The sequence below is a fragment of the Phyllobates terribilis genome, unplaced genomic scaffold, assembly GCF_046119375.1.
Source record: "Phyllobates terribilis strain yellow unplaced genomic scaffold, ASM4611937v1 Scaffold_4__5_contigs__length_816908805, whole genome shotgun sequence".
NCBI lineage: Eukaryota > Metazoa > Chordata > Amphibia > Anura > Dendrobatidae > Phyllobates > Phyllobates terribilis.
Genome location: NW_027362764.1, coordinates 692,922,225 through 692,929,584, shown reverse-complemented (window position 1 = coordinate 692,929,584; position 7,360 = coordinate 692,922,225). Strand labels below are relative to the sequence as shown.

The 7,360-nt window shown below is 53.9% G+C and overlaps 3 non-coding genes and 1 pseudogene across 3 annotated transcripts; all 4 read right to left on the bottom strand.

The window, feature by feature from the left end:
* Window positions 1–457: 457 nt before the first annotated feature.
* Window positions 458–576, bottom strand: LOC141267905 (5S ribosomal RNA; annotated as a pseudogene).
* Window positions 577–2,282: 1,706 nt separating this feature from the next.
* On the bottom strand, window positions 2,283–2,401 carry LOC141266911 (5S ribosomal RNA). Its single transcript, XR_012320930.1, has one exon. It is a non-coding gene; the product is annotated as a 5S ribosomal RNA (ribosomal RNA).
* Window positions 2,402–4,107: 1,706 nt separating this feature from the next.
* LOC141268650 (5S ribosomal RNA) lies at window positions 4,108–4,226 on the bottom strand. The gene has a single exon (XR_012321426.1). It is a non-coding gene; the product is annotated as a 5S ribosomal RNA (ribosomal RNA).
* A 1,685-nt stretch (window positions 4,227–5,911) lies between these two features.
* LOC141266773 (5S ribosomal RNA) lies at window positions 5,912–6,030 on the bottom strand. The gene has a single exon (XR_012320798.1). It is a non-coding gene; the product is annotated as a 5S ribosomal RNA (ribosomal RNA).
* Window positions 6,031–7,360: the final 1,330 nt, after the last annotated feature.

The following is a 7,360-nucleotide window of genomic DNA, read 5'->3' as shown; positions in this document are numbered from 1 at the left end:
GTCTCCTGCAGGCTAAACCGTTCATCGCGGGGATGTGACAGAAAGAGCAAGCTGGACCCGCAACTTGGGGTGGAGTGAAACGCCCAGGAGTGAATGAAGGAAGAGGGTGAGATGGTTGCGAGTGAATTTGAGCTGCTCTTCGGGGGGGTCGTGTGGCCTGCAAAGGTGTTTTGCTTGGGTTGTGCTGTAAACTGGCCTCCAGGTCAGCGGTGGTTGCCTCCAGTCATGCGGGAGTCGCTGGTCCTGGTGAAAAGAAGCCTAGTATTAAAAGTAAATAAGCAACAATGCTGGAGGCCCACGGTGATGAGAAGGATGCTGGTATTTTGCAAGGATTAAATAGCGCAAGAGAGAAAGCAAATGAAAAGAAGAAAGGAGCATGTGTGCGTTTGTGAAAAAAGGAATGGAAAAAAGGCATAGAGGAGAGAGACCCCTGCTTGTGGAAGTAAGAAAAAGCAAAAGCCTACAGCACCTGGTATTCCCAGGCAGTCTCCCATCCAAGTACTAACCAAGCCCAACCCTGCTTATAATCCGAGATCAGACGAGAACAGGTGTGTTCAGGGTGGTGTGGCCATAGGCAGAGACAAGCCTCTCACTTGCTGCTTTTCTACTTTGACGTCCGGTTGCCGGCTGCCTTTTCCAGTGCTTAGTAAGACAAGGTGCTTTTGTGCTTTCCTTTCTCTTCACTTTTTTGCTGGCTCCTTAAAAAGGTCTTGTAGACAGAACGCCCCGCTCACAGCCGCTGAGCTCACTGATCGGCTGCCGCGCTGTCGACGGAACGTCAGCGTCGCGGCCAATGCCACAGGCCGGGAGCAGCGGCGAGACTCACCGGTAGACCTGGGTAGGGTGAGTAGAGCGCGGTTAGTTGCTTTCTAATAGCCTGCAGCCGGGGATTAACTTTTAATGAAAGGGAGCAACCCTTTTGACTGTCTGCAGCGCGCCGTACCTAGGAAGCGCACACTCACACACAGCGAGCATGCACAAGTTGCTCGCACGAGACCACATTCCCTATTTGCACCTGCAGCTTTTCCGCCACCATGCGTCAGACTCTCCTGCCTGTCTTATTATTATTTCAGGGCCTTAGCAGGAACCACCCCCTCAATTCCCTCCCACTCCTTCCTAGCACTGAGGTTAGCTCCTGGGCAGCTGTCTGATTGGGTTAGTTACACAAGCTTCTTTGAAGAAGAAGACGTTACTTCTGCTGGCCCTTGTTAGGCGGTCGCCCTCTAAAACCATCCCCTGGGCAGCTGCTGAAAGCCTGGCCCCTTCACAGCGCGAGATGCTTTTAACGCCATCATTTGCATACGGCCGGCTGCGGGGTCAATAAGCACTCCTAGCCGTGGCAAGGAGCTCCGTGTGAGGCCTGGTAGAGGCGGCGGGGTTGCGTCCTTATCTTAGAGGTCTTGGGGGGCTTGGGAGGCTTGGGACTTCCAGCCTCTACTTTACGTAAGGTCGGTGTCCAGCAAGGCGCCACTCAATGCTAACCGAGCTGGGCAATATGGCAAAACGTCATCAAAATTGTCTACAATACCTGGTGTTCTCAGGAGGTGTCCCAACCAAGTATTTCCGAACCCATCTCTGCTTTGCTTCCGAGATCGGACGTATCCAAGGTGGTATGGCCAGTAGACGCTGCTTGGCCCATCGCCCAGCCAGCCTTCCTCAGGCTCGCGTGGGGACGAGAACTCTGGCCGTTCTGGGGCGTTCTCCGAAGGACCAATGCATAGGCTGTGCCGTCCCTATAGGTGTTGTTTGTTGAGCAATGAAACACCTGCCGCATCAAATGTGTTTAAAAATGGCTCGGCGCAGGGTCTCCTGCAGGCTAAACCGTTCATCGCGGGGATGTGACAGAAAGAGCAAGCTGGACCCGCAACTTGGGGTGGAGCGAAACGCCCAGGAGTGAATGAAGGAAGAGGGTGAGATGGTTGCGAGTGAATTTGAGCTGCTCTTCGGGGGGGTCGTGTGGCCTGCAAAGATGTTTTGCTTGGGTTGTGCTGTAAACTGGCCTCCAGGTTACCGGTGGTTGCCTCCAGGTCAGCGGTGGTTGCCTCCAGTCATGCGGGAGTCGCTGGTCCTGGTGAAAAGAAGCCTAGTATTAAAAGTAAATAAGCAACAATGCTGGAGGCCCACGGTGATGAGAAGGATGCTGGTATTTTGCAAGGATTAAATAGCGCAAGAGAGAAAGCAAATGAAAAGAAGAAAGGAGCATGTGTGCGCTTGTGAAAAAAGGAATGGAAAAAAGGCATAGAGGAGAGTGACCCCTGCTGGTGGAAGTAAGAAAAAGCAAAAGCCTACAGCATCTGGTATTCCCAGGTGGTCTCCCATCCAAGTACTAACCAGGCCTGACCCTGCTTAGCTTCTGAGATCAGACGAGATCGGGCGTTTTCAGAGTGGTGTGGCCGTAGGCCGAGACAGACCTCTCACTTGATGCTTTTCCACTTTGACGTCCGGTTGCCGGCTGCCCTTTCCAGTGCTTAGTAAGACAAGGTGCTTTTGTGCTTTCCTTTCTCTTCACTTTTTTGCTGGCTCCTTAAAAAGGTCTTGTAGACAGAACGCCCCGCTCAGAGCCGCTGAGCTCACTGATCGGCTGCCGCGCTGTCGACGGAACGTCAGCGTCGCGGCCAATGCCACAGGCCGGGAGCAGCGGCGAGACTCACCGGTAGACCTGGGTAGGGTGAGTAGAGCGCGGTTAGTTGCTTTCTAATAGCCTGCAGCCGGGGATTAACTTTTAATGAAAGGGAGCAACCCTTTTGACTGTCTGCAGCGCGCCGTACCTAGGAAGCGCACACTCACACACAGCGAGCATGCACAAGTTGCTCGCACGAGAACACATTCCCTATTTGCACCTGCAGCTTTTCCGCCACCATGCGTCAGACTCTCCTGCCTGTCTTATTATTATTTCAGGGCCTTAGCAGGAACCACCCCTTCAATTCCCTCCTGCTCCTTCCTAGCACTGAGGTTAGCTCCTGGGCAGCTGTCTGATTGGGTTAGTTACACAAGCTTCTTTGAAGAAGAAGACATTACTTCTGCTGGCCCTCGTTAGGCGGTCGCCCTCTAAAACCATCCCCTGGGCAACTGCTGAAAGCCTGGCCCCTTCACAGCGCGAGATGCTTTTAACGCCATCATTTGCATACGGCCGGCTGCGGGGTCAATAAGCACTCCTAGCCGTGGCAAGGAGCTCGGTGTGAGGCCTGGTAGAGGCGGCGGGGTTGCGTCCTTATCTTAGAGGTCTTGGGGGGCTTGGGAGGCTTGGGACTTCCAGCCTCTACTTTACGTAAGGTCGGTGTCCAGCAAGGCGCCACTCCATGCTAGCCGAGCTGGGCAAGATGGCAAAACGTCATCAAAATTGTCTACAATACCTGGTGTTCTCAGGAGGTGTCCCAACCAAGTATTTCCGAACCCATCTCTGCTTTGCTTCCGAGATCGGACGTATCCAAGGTGGTATGGCCAGTAGACGCTGCTTGGCCCATCGCCCGCCCAGCCTTCCTCAGGATCGCGTGGGGACGAGAACTCTGGCCGTTCTGGGGCGGTCTCCGAAGGACCGATGCATAGGCTGTGCCGTCCCTATAGGTGTTGTTTGTTGAGCAATGAAACACCTGCCGCATCAGATGTGTTTAAAAATGGCTCGGCCCAGGGTCTCCTGCAGGCTAAACCGTTCATCGCGGGGATGTGACAGAAAGAGCAAGCTGGACCCGCAACTTGGGGTGGAGCGAAACGCCCAGGAGTGAATGAAGGAAGAGGGTGAGATGGTTGCGAGTGAATTTGAGCTGCTCTTCGGGGGGGTCGTGTGGCCTGCAAAGGTGTTTTGCTTGGGTTGTGCTGTAAACTGGCCTCCAGGTTACCGGTGGTTGCCTCCAGGTCAGCGGTGGTTGCCTCCAGTCATGCGGGAGTCGCTGGTCCTGGTGAAAAGAAGCCTAGTATTAAAAGTAAATAAGCAACAATGCTGGAGGCCCACGGTGATGAGAAGGATGCTGGTATTTTGCAAGGATTAAATAGCGCAAGAGAGAAAGCAAATGAAAAGAAGAAAGGAGCATGTGTGCGCTTGTGAAAAAAGGAATGGAAAAAAGGCATAGAGGAGAGTGACCCCTGCTTGTGGAAGTAAGAAAAAGCAAAAACCTACAGCACCTGGTATTCCCAGGCAGTCTCCCATCCAAGTACTAACCAGGCCCAACCCTGCTTAGCTTCCGAGATCAGACGAGATCGGGCGTGTTCAGGGTGGTGTGGCCGTAGGCAGAGACAGGCCTCTCACTTGCTGCTTTTCCACTTTGACGTCCGGTTGCCGGCTGCCCTTTCCAGTGCTTAGTAAGACAAGTTGCTTTTGTGCTTTCCTTTCTCTTCAATTTTTTGCTGGCTCCTTAAAAAGGTCTTGTAGACAGAACGCCCCGCTCAGAGCCGCTGAGCTCACTGATCGGCTGCCGCGCTGTCGACGGAACGTCAGCGTCGCGGCCAATGCCACAGGCCGGGAGCAGCGGCGAGACTCACTGGTAGACCTGGGTAGGGTGAGTAGAGCGCGATTAGTTGCTTTTTAATAGCCTGCAGCCGGAGATTAACTTTTAATGAAAGGGAGCAACCCTTTTGACTGTCTGCAGCGCGCCGTACCTAGGAAGCGCACACTCACACACAGCGAGCATGCACAAGTTGCTCGCACGAGACCACATTCCCTATTTGCACCTGCAGCTTTTCCGCCACCATGCGTCAGACTCTCCTGCCTGTCTTATTATTATTTCAGGGCCTTAGCAGGAACCACCCCCTCAATTCCCTCCCGCTCCTTCCTAGCACTGAGGTTAGCTCCTGGGCAGCTGTCTGATTGGGTTAGTTACACAAGCTTCTTTGAAGAAGAAGACGTTACTTCTGCTGGCCCTCGTTAGGCGGTCGCCCTCTAAAACCATCCCCTGGGCAGCTGCTGAAAGCCTGGCCCCTTCACAGCGCGAGATGCTTTTAACGCCATCATTTGCATACGGCCGGCTGCGGGGTCAATAAGCACTCCTAGCCGTGGCAAGGAGCACGGTGTGAGGCCTGGTAGAGGCGGCGGGGTTGCGTCCTTATCTTAGAGGTCTTGGGGGGCTTGGGAGGCTTGGGACTTCCATCCTCTACTTTACGTAAAGTCGGTGTCCAGCAAGGCGCCACTCCATGCTAGCCGAGCTGCGCAAGATGGCAAAACGTCATCAAAACTGTCTACAATACCTGGTGTTCTCAGGAGGTGTCCCAACCAAGTATTTCCGAGCCCATCTCTGCTTTGCTTCCGAGATCGGACGTATCCAAGGTGGTATGGCCAGTAGACGCTGCTTGGCCCATCGACCGGCCAGCCTTCCTCAGGCTTGCGTGGGGACGAGAACTCTGGCCGTTCTGGGGCGGTCTCCGAAGGACCGATGCATAGGCTGTGCCGTCCCTATAGGTGTTGTTTGTTGAGCAATGAAACACCTGCCGCATCAGATGTGTTTAAAAATGGCTCGGCGCAGGATCTCCTGCAGGCTAAACCGTTCATCGCGGGGATGTGACAGAAAGAGCAAGCTGGACCGACAACTTGGGGTGGAGCGAAACGCCCAGGAGTGAATGAAGGAAGAGGGTGAGATGGTTGCGAGTGAATTTGAGCTGCTCTTCGGGGGGGTCGTGTGGCCTGCAAAGGTGTTTTGCTTGGGTTGTGCTGTAAACTGGCCTCCAGGTCAGCGGCGGTTGCCTCCAGTCATGCGGGAGTCGCTGGTCCTGGTGAAAAGAAGCCTAGTATTAAAAGTAAATAAGCAACAATGCTGGAGGCCCACGGTGATGAGAAGGATGCTGGTATTTTGCAAGGATTAAATAGCGCAAGAGAGAAAGCAAATGAAAAGAAGAAAGGAGCATGTGTGCGCTTGTGATAAAAGGAATGGAAAAAAGGCATAGAGGAGAGTGACCCCTGCTTGTGGAAGTAAGAAAAAGCAAAAGCCTACAGCACCTGGTATTCCCAGGCAGTCTCCCATCCAAGTACTAACCAGGCCCAACCCTGCTTAGATTCCAAGATCAGACAAGATCGGGTGTGTTCAGGGTGGTGTGGCCGTAGGCAAAGACAGGTCTCTCACTTGCTGCTTTTCTACTTTGACGTCCGACTGCCGACTGCCCTTTCCAGTGCTTAGTGAGACAAGGTGCTTTTGTGCTTTCCTTTCTCTTCACTTTTTTGCTGGCTCCTTAAAAAGGTCTTGTAGACAGAACGCCCCGCTCAGAGCCGCTGAGCTCACTGATCGGCTGCCGCGCTGTCGACGGAACGTCAGCGTCGCGGCCAATGCCACAGGCCGGGAGCAGCGGCGAGACTCATCGGTAAACCTGGGTAGGGTGAGTAGAGCGCGGTTAGTTGCTTTCTAATAGCCTGCAGCCAGGGATTAACTTTTAATGAAAGGGAGCAACCCTTTTGACTGTCTGCAGCGCGCCGTACCTAGGAAGCGCACACTCACACACAGCGAGCATGCACAAGTTGCTCGCACGAGACCACATTCCCTATTTGCACCTGCAGCTTTTCCGCCACCATGCGTCAAACTCTCCTGCCTGTCTTATTATTATTTCAGGGCCTTAGCAGGAACCACCCCCTCAATTCCCTCCCGCTCCTTCCTAGCACTGAGGTTAGCTCCTGGGCAGCTGTCTGATTGGGTTAGTTACACAAGCTTCTTTGAAGAAGAAGACGTTACTTCTGCTGGCCCTCGTTAGGCGGTCGCCCTCTAAAACCATCCCCTGGGCAGCTGCTGAAAGCCTGGCCCCTTCACAGCGCGAGATGCTTTTAACGCCATCATTTGCATACGGCCGGCTGCGGGGTCAATAAGCACTCCTAGCCGTGGCAAGGAGCTCGGTGTGAGGCCTGGTAGAGGCGGCGGGGTTGCGTCCTTATCTTAGAGGTCTTGGGGGGCTTGGGAGGCTTGGGACTTCCATCCTCTACTTTACGTAAGGTCGGTGTCCAGCAAGGCGCCACTCCATGCTAGCCGAGCTGTGCAAGATGGCAAAACGTCATCAAAATTGTCTACAATACCTGGTGTTCTCAGGAGGTGTCCCAACCAAGTATTTCCGAACCCATCTCTGCTTTGCTTCCGAGATCGGACGTATCCAAGGTGGTATGGCCAGTAGACGCTGCTTGGCCCATCGACCGGCCAGCCTTCCTCAGGCTTGCGTGGGGACGAGAACTCTGGCCGTTCTGGGGCGGTCTCCGAAGGACCGATGCATAGGCTGTGCCGTCCCTATAGGTGTTGTTTGTTGAGCAATGAAACACCTGCCGCATCAGATGTGTTTAAAAATGGCTCGGCGCAGGGTCTCCTGCAGGCTAAACCGTTCATCGCGGGGATGTGACAGAAAGAGCAAACTGGACCAACAACTTGGGGTGGAGTGAAACGCCCAGGAGTGAATGAAGGAA